A 15,904-nucleotide genomic window follows, 5' to 3' on the forward strand; every position below is an offset into this window, starting at 1 on the left:
GGCTTTTTACATACAGTGCCTGCCGCCGAGAATGTGTTTTTAGCACGACGGCATCGCGCTGATTCTCGGCGACAGGGTGCCGACATCTCGCACTCGCTGGAATAGTAAAAGCACATTCCAGCAAGCACGTCATAGAAGCGACGGGAGACCTGACTTGGATTCCCGCCAATTCTACACGTGTGCGGCGTTTGGTATGAATCCTGAGGGGAAAGTCCCCGCCGGATTTTAAATAAAAATCCGGCATGGGTTCCCCCCTCCGGAGCATACCGGGCCCTTAGGTCTGGTTTGGGTTGTAAGGAGACCCCCCCCCTACGCCGAAAAAACGGCGTAGGGGTCCCCCCTACAATCCATACCAGACCCGTATCCAAAGCACGCTACCCGGCCGGCCAGGAAAGGAGTGGGGACGAGCGAGCGCCCCCCCCTCCTGAGCCGTACCGGGCTGCATGCCCTCAACATGGGGGGGTTGGGTGCTCTGGGGCAGGGGGGGCGCACTGCGGCCCCCCCACCCCAGAGCACCCTGTCCCCATGTTGATGAGGACAGGGCCCCTTCCCGACAACCCTGGCCGTTGGTTGTCGGGGTATGCGGGCGGGAGGCTTATCAGAATCTGGGAGCCCCCTTTAATAAGGGGGCCCCCCACCCTAAGTGAATGGATATGGGGTACATCGTACCCCTACCCATTCACCTGGAGGCAAAAAGTTAAAGTTAATAAACCCGACACAAGGGTTTTTAAAATAATTTATTAGTCTGCTCCGGAGGCCCCCCTGTCTTCTTTATTAGCTCTTTTCACCAGGGGGGGGCTTCTTCTTTGACATCTTCGGGTGGGGGCCGCTCTTCTTCGCCGCCGTCTGGTTCTCTTCCACCGCCGGGGGGGGGGGGTCGCTTTTATAAAAGCGCCCCCCCCGGCGGGTTTCCTCCGACGTCTTCGGCGGGGGGTGGTGTGCTTCTTCTTCCGCTATCTGGGGGTCTTCTCCGCTATCCGGGGGTCTTCTATGTTTGCCGCTCTCCGCTGTTGACTCGGCGCACCCCGGTTCTTCCTCCCGCTGTCCGGTGCCTTCTCCTTCAGCGCTGAACGTCTTCTTCTTCCGTGCTGTGACGTCTTCTTCTTCTCTTCTCCCGATGTTGACACGTCGCCTCTTCTCGCTGCAATGACGGGTGCGCGGCTTGCATCTTACTTGTATAGGCCTCACAGTCCCATCATGCTCCGTTCCTACCCATGTGATACCTACCCACGTGGGTAGGTACCGGAGCATGATGGGACTGTGAGGCCTATATAAGTAAGATGCAAGCCGTGCACCCGTCATTGCAGCGAGAAGAGGCGACGTGTCAACATCGGGAGAAGAAGAAGACGACGTCACAGCACGGAAGAAGACATTCAGCGCTGAAGGAGAAGGCACCGGACAGCAGGAGGAAGAACCGGGGTGCGCCGAGTCAACAGCGGAGAGCGGCAAACATAGAAGAAGACCCCCGGATAGCGGAAGAAGCAGCACACCACCCCCCGCCGAAGACGTTGGAGGAAACCCGCCAGGGGGCGGCGCTTTTATAAAAGCGACTCCCCCCCGGCGGTGGAAGAGAACCAGACGGCGGCGAAGAAGAGCGGCCCCCACCCGAAGACGTCAAAGAAGAAGCCCCCCCCCTGGTGAAAGAGCTAATAAAGAAGACAGGGGGGGGCCTCCGGAGCAGACTAATAAATTATTTTAAAAACCCTTGTGTCGTGTTTATTAACTTTAACTTTTTGCTTCCAGGTGAATGGGTAGGGGTACGATGTACGCCATATACATTCACTTAGGGTGGGGGGCTGGTATCTGGGGGCCCCCTTATTAAAGGGGGCTCCAGATTCCGATAAGCCTCCCGCCCGCATACCCCGACAACCAACGGCCAGGGTTGTCGGGAAGGGGCCCTGTCCTCATCAACATGGGGACAGGGTGCTCTGGGGTGGGGGGGCCGCAGTGCGCCCCCCCTGCCCCAGAGCACCCAACCCCCCCCCCCCATGTTGAGGGCATGCTGCCCGGTACGGCTCAGAAGGGGGGCCGCTCGCTCGTCCCCACTCCTTTCCTGGCCGGCCGGGTAGCGTGCTTTGGATACGGGTCTGGTATGGATTGTAGGGGGACCCCCTACGCCGTTTTTCGGGCGTAGGAGGGTCTCCTTACAACCCATACCAGACCTAAGGGCCCGGTATGCTCCCGAGGGGGGGAACCCATGCCGGATTTTTATTTAAAATCCGGCGGGGACTTCCCCCTCAGGATTCGTACCAAATGCCGCACACGGCGTTAGCGGATTGGATGGTAAACGGATCATCCGTTTTTCGTCTGTTCCGTTTTTTTGACGGAAGAAAAATAGGGTTTTCTTCCGTCCAAAAAAACGGCACTTAACGCAGACGGATGCTAACGGACGTTAGCGGATGCTCATCCGCTAACGGACGTTAACCCATAGGGAAGCATTGTGGTCCGTTAACGAACGTCCAAAAAACGGACGAACGGAACGGACGTGTGAAAGAGCCCTTAGGGTGACGTTGCTCTCAGCTGCCTAGACTGCTTTATCAGCTGCTTCTGCAACTATACTGTACTTATGTGGAGCTTGCTGTGGGGGGGGAGTCCTGAACTATCATTTGCAACACCTCCTTAAAGAGGAAGTAAACCCTCTAAAACATTTCCTAAAAAAAACCCTGCAAGAGTGAGGCATAATGAGCTAGTATGCATAGTTTACTCGCTCATTATGAATTGCTTACCTGAGATTGAAGCCCCTGCAGCGTCCTAGGTGACCTCCTCTGTCACTGGCATGATACCCAGAGTGACTTCTGGGTATCGCTGCTCCGGCGCTGTGACTGGCCGGAGCAGCGATGACGTCACTCCCGCACATGCGCTCGGGTGCCGCAACTAATGGCATGATCGCCGTTAGAAGCGGCACGCTCAGTGCGCCTTCGCCCGATGTCTACATGCGCCGTAGACATTGGTGCCGGTATTTTCTGCAAATATCTCCTAAACCTTTTAGGTTTGGAAGATAGTTGTTGCACCTACAGTTAAGCCTTAATCTAGGCTTACCTGTAGGTTAAAGTGGTTGTAATGGAAAGCCATGGAGCCAGCGTCACTTGACGTGGCCTTCTCTCCCATTTTAAACCTAAAATGTAACCTTTTTTTTGCCCAAATTCACACCAGTTCTACAAAATCGCACCTTTTCACAACAAAAATACGCACAATAACAATTGCGCTCTCGTGACACGTGGCTCCCAAACAAAATTCACCTCCTTTTTTTACACCCAAATAGACCTTTCTTTTAGTGCTATTGGATGATTTTTTTGCGCTATAAACAAAGATAGAGCCACAATTTTGAAAAAAATATAAATTTTATTCTTTGCTACACCAAATATCCCCAAAAAAAATCTATAAACATTTTTGTTTTACACAGTTTAGGCCAATAGGTATTCTGCTACATACTTTTGGTAAAAAAAAATCGCAATAAGTGTATATTGATTGGTTTGCGCAAAAGTTATAGCGTCTACAAAATAGGGGATAGATTTATTGAATTTTTTTTTTTTTTTTTTTTACTAGTAATGGCGGCCATCTGCGTTTTTTTTTTTGTTTTTTTTTTATTGTGACCGTGACATTTTTGGGACCATTCACATTTATACAGCGATTAGTGCAAGGGTCTCCAAACTTTTTAGCCCAAGAGCCACATTGTAGATTTTACAAATATTCGTGGGCTGAAAAAATGTGTTTATTATAAATAATTGAATAAAATTAATCTCATCATAGCCTTTTCACACCTCTGTGTCCCCCATCAGAGTCTCCCCCATATATGTGTCCCCCATTAGAGTCTCCTCATCATCGGTGTCCCTATTAATGTGTCCCCATCAGTTTCCCTATCAGAGTCTACCAATCCGCCTCCCCATCAGAGTGTCCCCATTAGCTGCCTCTCCATCAGAGTGTCCCCATTAGCTGCCTCTCCATCAGAGTGTCCCCATTAGCTGCCTCTCCATCAGAGTGTCCCCATTAGCTGCCTCTCCATCAGAGTGTCCCCATTAGCTGCCTCTCCATCAGAGTGTCCCCATTAGCTGCCTCTCCATCAGAGTGTCTCCCCATTAGCTGCCTCTCCATCAGAGTGTCTCCCCATTAGCTGCCTCTCCATCAGAGTGTCTCCCCATTAGCTGCCTCTCCATCAGAGTGTCTCCCCATTAGCTGCCTCTCCATCAGAGTGTCTCCCCATTAGCTGCCTCTCCATCAGAGTGTCTCCCCATTAGCTGCCTCTCCATCAGAGTGTCTCCCCATTAGCTGCCTCTCCATTAGCTGTCTCCCCATTAGCTGTCTCCCCATTAGCTGCCTCTCCATCAGCTGTCTCCCCATTAGCTGCCTCTCCATCAGCTGTCTCCACATTAGCTGCCTCTCCATCAGAGTGTCTCCCCATTAGCTGCCTCTCCATCAGCTGTCTCCCCATTAGCTGCCTCTCCATCAGCTGTCTCCACATTAGCTGCCTCTCCATCAGCTGTCTCCCCATTAGCTGCCTCTCCATTAGCTGCCTCTCCATCAGCTGTCTCCCCATTAGCTGCCTCTCCATCAGCTGTCTCCCCATTAGCTGCCTCTCCATCAGCTGTCTCCACATTAGCTGCCTCTCCATCAGCTGTCTCCCCATTAGCTGCCTCTCCATCAGCTGTCTCCCCATCAGAGTGTCCCATACTGTACATTAAGGTGACCAGATTTTTTAAATGAAATCCGGGGACATATTTTTTCTTTACTAGTAATGGCAACAATCGGCGACTCTTTACCCGTCGCCGCCCGCCTCACAGCCTCTCAAGTCTTACTCTCCGGGCCCCCGGCTACTACTGGATGGGGAGCGGAGGAAGATCACTCCGCCAGGGAAGGCAAGGAGATAGGCAGGTGGCTGGCCAGGATTTGAGCCAAGGCAGAAGAACATTCAAGCAAAGCTGAATGGGCATGCGCCCAAAACTGAAGAAATATTCCCTCCGCTCCGACCAGCACATGATCATCAGAAAGGGGCACAGATAATGGGAAAAATACAACCCCCCTTTGCTAGTAGGCACGGCGGAGCGGGGGTGTGCAATTCAATTTTTTTTATTTTAATTCTGCACTGACTGTCTTTGAAATTGCTCCTGGGATGGGTGGATATGTCTATCAAAGTGCCCGACAAGGGGGAGGGCTGTATAAGACACCCGCTGCGGGGAACACAGCTTTTGAATTGAAAGCTGTAATGTTCCCCGCGGTTTTAACACCCCGGCGGCTCTGCTCTCCTTGCTCTTCCCCCCCTGCCAGCTCTCAAAATTTACTCGCAAAATGTGAGCAGGCGAGTAAAATTTTTAGGGCTGCGCTGCTGGCGCTGTCAGCAGGACAAAGGAACGCTTATCCATGTATACTGGAGTTGCCCACTGATCGTCCCCTTTTGGAACTCGGTCCAGCAATTATTGGACCGACTTCTAGACAGGACGATCCCCCTGACTCCGAAGGTTTATCTGCTAGGATTCCCCCCACCAAACATCCCAGTACCCTACAAGAAATTGACCAGGCATGTACTCACAGCAGCGCGCTGTCTGGTGGCTTTGCACTGGAAGCGTTCTGCCCCTCCCCCCCCTGAGGCCCTATATGCCAGAATAAAAGATGTGGAAATGATGGAGAAGATGACGGCCAGAATGCTAGACAGACTGGAGGCCCACGACAAGGTCTGGGAGCTTTGGCACCGCCAAGAGGAGATAACCTGATCAGGTACTTGAGCCGCACGGATGATTTCCCTCCCCATTCCCATACCCTCCACTCCCCTCTCCCCCTCCCCCTTCTTCTTTTTACAGTTTCTTATCTTTCCTTCTTTTTGTTTTTTGTTTTTTTTCCTCTTCCTCTTCTTTTCATCTCCTGTGAACCCACTGGTGATACGAAAATGTTCACTAGTATAACACTGCACTGAAAGGTTTGCCTAGTTCATAGCACTTAACTAGCTTTTGTAGCTGATACTCGGTACGAAAAGTTCGCTACTACATGAGTGGACACATAACTGGTTGAGTAGACTATTAGACATTATCCAGTATGTTAATGACCATTCCTCTAGATATTGTTATCGAGATTGATCCTACATGTATACGTGTATTGAAAATTTTCTGAATAAAACTGTTATTGGGAAAAAAAAAAAATTTAGGGCTGGATTACACACTCCGCTGCCCCTCTGCTAATGTTGGAGTTATTCTTTCACTGTCAGAAAGGAGATCACTGCTCCTGACAGTCTGATATAATGGCAGTGCCTGGTGATGGAGCCCAGAGAATGTTCCAGCAGTCATCACCTCACTGACACTCTATACAGAGTCCTGGAACCTGCAAGACTCATTCTTGGTGCTGCAGTTAAAGGGGAGTTCCAGCCAATATTTATGTTTATTAAAAGTCAGCAGCTATAAAAAGTGTAGCTGCTGGCTTTTAATAAACAGACACTTACCTGCTCCAGCTTTCCAGTGACGCGCCGGCCGGGGCTCCGCTCCTCTCCCCCCCTCCCCAGCCGGCGTCTTCATTGTCACTGTGGGCACCCGGCCGTGACAGCTTTCGGCTTTACGGCCGGGCACCCACTGCGCGAGCGGCCCGGCGTTGCGCTGTTTGATTGGACAGGCGATCGCCTAGGACCTGTCACGTGTCCTAGGCGATCGCCTACAGGGAGGGGCTGCCAAAAGGCGATTAAGCTTAAGAACATGCGAGGGAAGCTGAATGGGCATGCGCCTTTGCAGCCCCTCGGCGCAAGGAGGAAGTGGGACAGGAAGTCCCCTTCTCCTAAAGCCCCCACTCCCCCCCCCCCCCCAAAAAAAATTACATGCCAAATGTGGCATGTGAGGAGTGGGATAAGCGGAAGTTCCATTTTTGGGTGGAACTCCGCTTTAACTTGAGCACCGCAAGGTGGAATTGTCATGAATACTGAGACAGGAAGTGATGTAGGATACAGACAGGAAGTGATGTCAGGTATAAATAGGAAGTTCCGGGTGAGAGGTGAGTCAGGAGGAAGTAGAGAGGAGACATTGTTGGAAGTGGCAGCAGAGGAGGTAATAAGATCTTATTTTCTATTTACACCCAGTAACCCCGTCATGTCCGTCCTCTTCCTCCATAGTCACTGTGATGTCTTATTTCCAGCAGATGATGATAATACACACATATAAAACCTAGATTAACCCGTTCAGGGTCAGAACATTTAACCACTTACGGGGCTGGAAAGTTTCCTTCATTTTGGAGATGTCTCCATTTTACCAGTCTATTCTAACGAATGATGAGGTTCAGATTCGGCTTCTACTAAATTTGGACCCCAATTTCCACGATTTGTATTTTGGTGCTTATCCATAATGAACAAAAAGAGAATATGGGATTCCCACCTAAATTAAACTACTGCAGTACTCACCGATATTATCGGGGGGTGCAATCTGATATGGAATATGACAACAAAAATAAAAAAGAAACAGACTGCTGCACACCCTAAAGAGTTAACTACAAGTTTATTAGAGCTATAAGCTATATCAAAAACATGAATAAAACCTGGTCCCCTATTGTACTATTTTTACCACACTCACGTGGTTTGTACATATTCTTTTCCAGGTGCCCTCTTTTTGCTGCGTTTCCACACATAGACAGTGGACAATTATCACCTGTCATTACAGGGAACCACTGTCTTGTGTGGGAACTATCAGGGGCATATTTAGCTAGCAATTGGGCTCTTTAGCTGGGGGGGGGGGTGTCTGGGTTTTGTGGAGGGTGGGTGCGTTATCCATATATCTTGGTTTAGTTACCAGTATATGCTGTTATTGGGGTTCTTTTAATGGGTAATGATCTGGGCTCATCCATAATGCCCTGCTCAGCCTTTTACCTGGTCACCAGCCAATAGTAAAAAGGAGGGGCTGGATTCACATAGATCAGCGGATCTTTAGATCCGCGTGATCTATGTGATTTAAGATCCGCTGCCGCAAGTTTGAGAGGCAAGTGGGTAATTCACAAACCACTTACCTCCAAACTTGCGGCGGCGGATCGTAAAACCCCCGGCGGAATTTAAATTCCGCGGCTAGGGAGAGTGTACTATTTAAATCGGGCGCGTCCCCGCACCGATTTAAATGAGCATGCGCCGTCCGCGAAATTTCCCAGCGTGCATTGCTCCCACTGACGTCGCTAAGACGTCAGTGGTTTCGGCGTGAGCGTAACTTGCGGCGCGCGGGTTTCTGAATCGGCGTACGCAAACGACTTAAAAAAAAATTCAAACTCGACGCGGGAACGACGGCTATACTTAACATTGGCTGCGCCTCATAGAAACAGGGGTAAGTATACGCCGGGAAAACCGCTACGGAAACGTCGTAACAACACTGCGTCGGGTCCGCATACATTCGTGAATTTGCGTATCTCGCTGATTTCCATATTTCTCAGCGTAAATCAGCGAGAACACCCCCCGCGCCATTTTTAAATTGCAGATAAGATCCGACGGTGTAACACAGTTACACCTGTCGGATCTTAGGCATATCTATGCGTAACTAATTCTATGAATCAGGCGCATAGATACGACCAGCCTAAGTCAGAGATACGACGGCGTATCAGGAGATACACCGTCGTATCTCTCTGTGAATCTGGCCCGAGGTGTATAACCCAGCCCTTCACTATAATGGGGAGTGTGAGATCAGCCAATTTTTAGGGGGTTGGTATATAACCCTGTAGGCAGGTGCAGTGCTGTAATCTTGTCCACCACCTTAAAGGGCAACTATGTCACTTCATCAGATTGAGTGAAAGGGAAGGGGAAAAGGGATAATTTGCGCTGGGTGCTAAATAGGTGAATATATATGAATAGATTATCCTTTACAAATGTCCTGCTGCTAAACCAGGGCTTGACAAATTTGTTTTGAATCTAGGAGCCAGATAAAAAAGTTAGGAGCCAGTTTTGCGTGCCGATATGTAATGTGGGGGGGAGGGAAGGAGTGATGTGAATTTGCGCCAATGGAAAACACTTTAAAATATAAGCTGCAGGCAGGGATGGACTGGGACAAAAATTTGGCCCTGGACTTCATCCAGACTGGCCCACTTTGACAGGTCTTACCCATGGCGGCGGGACTCCCGCCCCCCCGGCCACCCAAGCCCCCTCTCCCCCTTCACTAGCCACTAGCTGTTCTACTTTATTAGAGTAGAACGGCTGGTACTGGTACTCTTATAGGCAGTACCAGTGGGGAAGCTAGACATTATTTCACCCGGGGCAAAGAATCAGTTTGGTGCCCCCCCTTTTGGGACAAGATTAGGCAGAAGTGAGAAACTCCCAGGCCATAGCTGTTGAGTCAGCTGTCTGTCCCCTCCCCCATGCTCCTCTGTCGTCCCCCCTGCTCCTCTGGTCCTCCCCCTGCTTCTCTGTTCCCCCCAGGTGAGCTCTGTGGGGAGAGAGAGGAGGTGAGTGCTGCGGGAAGGGAGAGACAGAGGAGCGGAGGGGGGCGGCGGTCCGCTGTCACTGAAGCCGGCCCACTGAGCCATCGGCCCACCGGGAAACTCCCTGTAGTCCCAATGGCCAATCCATCCCTGGCTGCAGGAAGGACGGTGAAATATATGTACCGTAAGGTGCAGAATAGATAGCATATTGGTTACAGTGGCTGCCCCTACAAGTGTACCCCACCAAGGTGGGATATAGATTAGAGAGAGGGGATTGGTAGGTGTAAGTCATAACCACAACCCTTATATAAGGTGTAACAAACAATATATACAAAAAGTGTAGTAGTGCTGGAAAGAAAATTATATGCAGCCATATAATCAAAAAATAAAATAAATGAATAAAAATAGTTGTGAAAAATGTATAAACAATGAAAAACACCAAGGAGGATTGAAAGTCAATCAATCAAACATGATAAATAAATCTGTGAGTAAATGTTCCAAAAGAAGAGAACTTCAGATAGTTCAAATGCATCCAGTGATGAAAACAACTTGTGTAGACTCCAAAATGTGAAGACACCCGCCATCAAACAGTAGATTCAAATACCAAATAGCCAGTGACCGCCCTTCGCAGGGGGGTCAAACAGGCTTAGTAGAATACTAATCCTCGCAGAAATGTTGTAGAATCCTCCCACTAGTGGTCTATCCAGGGACTCAAACCGACACTTTCCAAACCAGAAAGGAATGTAATCCACAGGTGCTTCCAAGAAGGGGTGTGTAAACATCCGATGTAATGGGGTTAGTGGTGCCCAATAGAAAAAGAGAAACATAGACTTCCCATAGTGTAGGCGTTCAAAAAAGGTTTAATTTAAAATAAATACAAAAAAATACATCCACTCAGTAGCAGAGTATAAGATTAAATTGATCCTTGCAAGGATAAAAAGGGCTCCGTGGTGTGTCAGCCTGCCAATGCAGATCGCGCATGCACAGTACGTGTGTGTGACGCCCTGCGATCGTTTCGTCACAACTGACGTCATCAGGGGCACTTCATCAGATTGGCAGAAGCCCGCTGAGGACTAAATCGTTCCCTGTCATGGGCTTCAGGCAGCCATCTCTGGAAAGCTAGCTTTTCCTTTTGGGAGCCAAGAAGGGTAATTTATCATAGATGCACACATAGTGAGTAGGAAAGGGACATATCCCTGCTTGTCAGGAAGCGAATAGGTGAAATGGTGGAGAAAAGAACCAGATGAGAAGGGACCATGCAGGTTTCGGACTTTTTGACAACAATGGTCCGACGGATGTGTTTGATCGGACAATCCGACCGCGAGTATGCTCCATCGGACAATTGTTTTCGCTTTTTCATTGGACAAATGTTCGCTGTGAATGCTCGCAAACTTTTCGGCAGCAAATGTCCAATGGAAGATAAACTAAAGTCCAAAGTACAAACACGCATGCTCAGAATCAATGCTAAACATCAGACAACAATAACAGAAGTTGCCCAAAGGGTGGCGGTAAAGAGCTGAAAAAGACTTTTGCTGGCGGAATTTCCGCCAGCAAAAGATTGAGAGCTGGTTCTCAATTTTTCCGTCAGAAAAAATTCCTATCGGAAAATCTGTTTGTCTGTATGAAGTTCCGACGGGGGAAAAAACATGCATGCTCGGAAACAAATTGACACATGCTTGAAAGCATTGAACTTCTTTTTTCCAGCAGCTCCTACGGGGGTACTGCTACAAACACACAGAAACAATGTATTCAGTCAGTGTGTGTGTGTGTGTGTTTCTTTTTTTTTCAAATAACAGTTTTTTATTTTGAAAAGTTCAGTAAAAAACAGAATAGCAGTACAAATATAAAGGTACGAAAGTGTAACAAAATATACTCGTGCCAGTCCAAAGTTCACCCAGAGCAGGAGAGGGGAGGGACAGACACCCTCACTCTCCATCGCCGGTCCTTCCACCCATAGTGGAGTCATCTCATAAGAGGTCAAGTGGCACAGGACTGTACAACAGTGGCATCACAACAAATTGTACACTCAGAAACATCCAAAAGTAATTAAGAATCAGAGAGAAAGAGGAGAAGGAGGGGGAAGAGAAAAGAAGGCAGACTAGAAAGGGTAGAACAGCATGGTACCTTGACATTCTAGCCGTCGGCTCTCGGCGGGTCCTCCATAGAATGCCACCTCTCCCAGACAACGTCATGATCATCTAACTTGTCCCGGATCTTGGCCATCAGTTTCTCTATGAGCTCCACGTCCTTGATCCTAGCGTAGAGGGCTTCCTGGGATGGGGGTAATGGCTTCTTCCAGTGGAGGGCTATCAAGCACCTCGCTGCCGTAAGAATATGTCTTAGTAGTTTCTTATAGGGTTTGGCTACTTGCGGTTGAGATAAGCCCAGGAGGAAAAGTTTCGGGGAGAGGGGTATAGGAGACCTAGGATCCACCAGATGTCGTGTGTGTTTCTTACAGATGGATCCAGTAATGGGAACCCACCAGAGAGAGATCCCCGTCCTCTGTATTCCCGGGATTCCACACAGGAAGATCACACCATCCCCCACCATCATCAGGTAGATGAGGAACGATCACTGATAGTATCATTAGGATCTGTACATTATCTGTATTGTTACCATTGATGTTATATGTATGTTATGTTCAGAGTGGAAACCTGAGAGATTCTAAAGTTGTGGGTAAATCAGAAGAAGAAGAGACGTATGTGAGGGATGATCAGCAGTCTATGGAGGAGGATGGAATAATGAGGACATTTATAGAGGAGGACACTCCTACAGAGATCAGCACAGGTGGGTCATTAACACTAAATACATTCCTCCACCCATACTGCTCACTGATTGGTCCAGAGTACGGTCGGGACTGGGTGATATCCCCCTGTAATACCCTGGTCACTTTCCTGAGCTGTATTCCTGTATTTCTCCATTTCTTTCAGATAATCTTCATTCTCTGTGCTGAAGACACAATTTATGTATCTAGACTGGATTTATGGAGATTCTTGAGTTCAGCAAGAAGCAAAATGTAGATTTTCCCCATAGGAGTTGCTCCACTTAGGCACCTAGGATTGGTAAAATGTGGATTTTATTTAAACTTGTTTAAATAATGCTCGACCTAGGCACCTGGGGCATGTGTCTTGGGTCTTCTTCTCCATGCCGGGTCTAGTAAGATCTCTAACAGAACAATTTTCCTGAGTTTATTTGCTGGCTGTGCCAGGTGGAGGGATATACAGCATGTTGGATGTCTTTTTGAAATTGTATTGCAGTACTTGAATAGGTGAGAGTGCAGGATATACTCCCAAACACAAGCAAGTTAAGCAGGACAGATTCTCAAGCATAGTCCTTCAATTGTAGCCTTAAGTATTGCGGGAGGTGACAGCCAGTCCATCTGAGATGATGTATTTGTAACAGCTCCTGAGCAACACAGTCAACCTCCCAGGACAGAAGTCCCAAGGCTGAGATAGCTCTGAACAGCCCTCTCAAACATTTACCTTCAACCCAGCCACCTTCTGGGACCACCCTCCCAGGGATTGGCTAAGTCCAGGAAAGTGTTCTTAATCCAGTGGCTGACCCTTCTTCTCTATTTATGGAAGTTTCCTCCAGAGGCAGGCAGGTGCAATTAACCACCATGCTTATGAAGACCTAATCAGACATAGAAAATAGATTTCTGCTCCACTGAGTACAGCAGAGCCAAAACTAAATGTAACCAGCCTAGGGAAGGTTAATACATGTACAATGCATACTCCTAAAATCTATATAGTCCTAACTATAGTGTCTTGTGCAATAAGCTGAATGTTGCATACTCCTGACCCCTGCACTACAAACTGTATATTACATACTCCTCATACTATATAGTCCTAATTGTCATATTGTATACAATATGTTGTACATTATGTAGCACCCTCTAGGATGTGCTAGAAGTAGAATAGGTAAATCTTAGTTTAGCTCAGGACTAAGCCTGAGCTATGTAATCTGGGTCAGGGTTCCGTGAAGTTCAGGGCTTGGTGACTCATCCTGGAAGCTCTCTGGTGCCTCCCCCTGGTCTGGAAGGTTGGAGAATCTTCTAGAATAAGTGGGAGGAAGTAAGGAGGAGCTGCCTTGAATAATTATGGAGCCTCAGCCAATCCTCAGAGGTAGGCTGGCAGGGGGCTGAGACCTCTCCATAAATAGACAATGGGCTATGCCAGCAGGAGCAGTTGGGTTGAAGATGGAGATTCAGTGTTGAGGAGGCTGTCAGTGGCCCTCAGGGGTGCCCCCTCGTCTTGGGGGATGTCCTGCCTTGGGTCAGGGCTGAGGTGCTGGAAGGATCCTGCTACAACACAGGAGGAATGTTTTCTGGAGGCACAGGAGCAAGAGGGGACAGAATAAGTAGTCAACACTGTTGGGGACTAACAAGGGGGGAGACTGCCACATGTAGCCAGTTCTCCCTGAAGAAAGTGGTGGGCTTAAGTCTTCATCCTTTTCTGAGAGATGTCCTAAGAGTCAGCCAGGTGAGCTGGTGAAGAGTCAGTTGGGAGGACTGGTATGGAGTGTTAGCCTGGAGGGCTAGTGAAAGGGGCAGCTGCAGCCAGGTGGGTTGGCAGTGCCTGAAGAGGTGGTGCTGGGATCAGTGGCTACAAAGGAAGCTGTTTCACTGCACATGTGCTACACAAAAAGGGGCTACGAGTTCCTGCCTGTAAAGGGCCATCGCTAATCTGACTGGGAGCCTGTCAGATACATCAACGTGATTCAGCTGGAGCAAACAAGTGTGTGCAGGAGGAAAGTGAGGGAGACTCTATGTACCTGTATATAGGAAGATGTAACTGAAGTTTGCTGAAGTCAAGTGGGCATCCCATAACCTCTCATCCCTCTCCAAGTTATTAACCCCTAAAAATAAAAATAAACTGTTCTGACTTTGGGTGCTTGTGAGGTCAGGACTCTGTGTAGTCAAGTTCCTCCACCCCAAACTGGCTCATCCATGTCTTTATGGGCCTTGCTTTGTGCACTGGTCCAAATCATTTGGTGGAGGGGGGGGATTATGGTGTGGGGTTGTTTTTCAGGGGTTGGGCTTGGTCTCATAGGGCCAGATTCACGAACAATAGCGCCGGTGTAACGTAAGCCGTTTACGTTACACCGCCGCAAGTTTTCAGTTTTAGTGCCCGATCCACAAAGCACTTACCTGGAAACTTGCGGCGGTGTATCGTAAAGACGTCCGGCGCAAGGCGGGCCAATTCAAATGGGCGTGTGCCATTTAAATTAGGCACGCTCCCGCGCCGGACCTACTGCGCATGCTCCGTTTCGCAATTCCCGTCGTGCTTTGCGCGCAGTGATGTCAATTTTTCGAACGGCAGCGTAATTCCATATTCCCGGACGGCTTACGCAAACGACGTTCATTTTTAAATTTCGACGCGGGAACGACGGCCATACTTTATACAGCAATACGATTGCTGTGTAAAGTTAAGGCAGGTCAAATAACGACTAACTTTGCGACGGGAAACTAGACTAGCGGCGACGTAGCGAACGCGAAAATGCGTCGTGAATCGCCGTAACTCCTAATTTGCATACCCGACGCTGGTTTACGACGCAAACTCCCCCCAGCGGCGGCCGCGGTACTGCATCCTAAGATCCGACAGTGTAAAACAATTACACCTGTCGGATCTTAGGGATATCTATGTGTAACTGGTTCTATGAATCAGTCGCATAGATAGAAACAGAGATACGACGGCGTATCAGGAGATACGCCGTCGTATCTCTTTTGTGAATCTGGCCCTTCGTTCCAGTGAAGATAACTCTTAAGGCGTCGGCATACCAAGAAATTTTGGACAATTTCATGCTCCCAAATTTGTGGCAACAGCTTAGGGATGGCCCCTTCCTGTTCCAACATGACTGCGCACCAGTGCACAAAGCAAGGTCCGTAGAAACATGAATGAGTGAGTTTGGGGTGGAGGAACTTGACTGGCCTGCACAGAGTCCTGACCTCAACCTTATAGAACACCTTTGGGATGAATTAGATTGGAGACTGAAATCAGTGCCTGACCTCACAATTGCGCTTCTGGAAGAATGGTAAAACATTCCCATAGACACACTCCTAAACCTTGAGGACAGCCTTCCCAGAAGAGTTGAAGCTGGTATAGCTGAAAAGGGTGGGCCAACTCAATATTGAACCCTACGGTCTAAGACTGGGATGCCATTAAAGTTTATGTGTGTGTAAAGACAGGTGTCCCAATACTTTTGGTAATCAAGTGTACCCAGTTATATTATGTACATTTAGGAAAGAATCCAGGACTTTTTTTAAAAACAATCTACTGAGCTGACCAGACCCACCTCTGGAGGGAGCGAATAATATGGACAACAATGGGACTATAACGGTGCTATATATAGTAAATTATAACAAATAGTTTTTAATGTTTTATTAAAAATATCATAAGACAATGATACATTACAAAACAAAGAAATTGTTTTAATAACATATTATTTTGAACATGCGTTTTCCGGGTCGCTGGAGGTCCCAGATAGAAACAGATAGCTGGTCGTTGGATATGATCGCAACCAGGATGGTAATACCCAATATGTTTCGCCT

This window comes from Rana temporaria, chromosome 4 (genome assembly GCF_905171775.1).
Source record: "Rana temporaria chromosome 4, aRanTem1.1, whole genome shotgun sequence".
Taxonomy (NCBI): domain Eukaryota; kingdom Metazoa; phylum Chordata; class Amphibia; order Anura; family Ranidae; genus Rana; species Rana temporaria.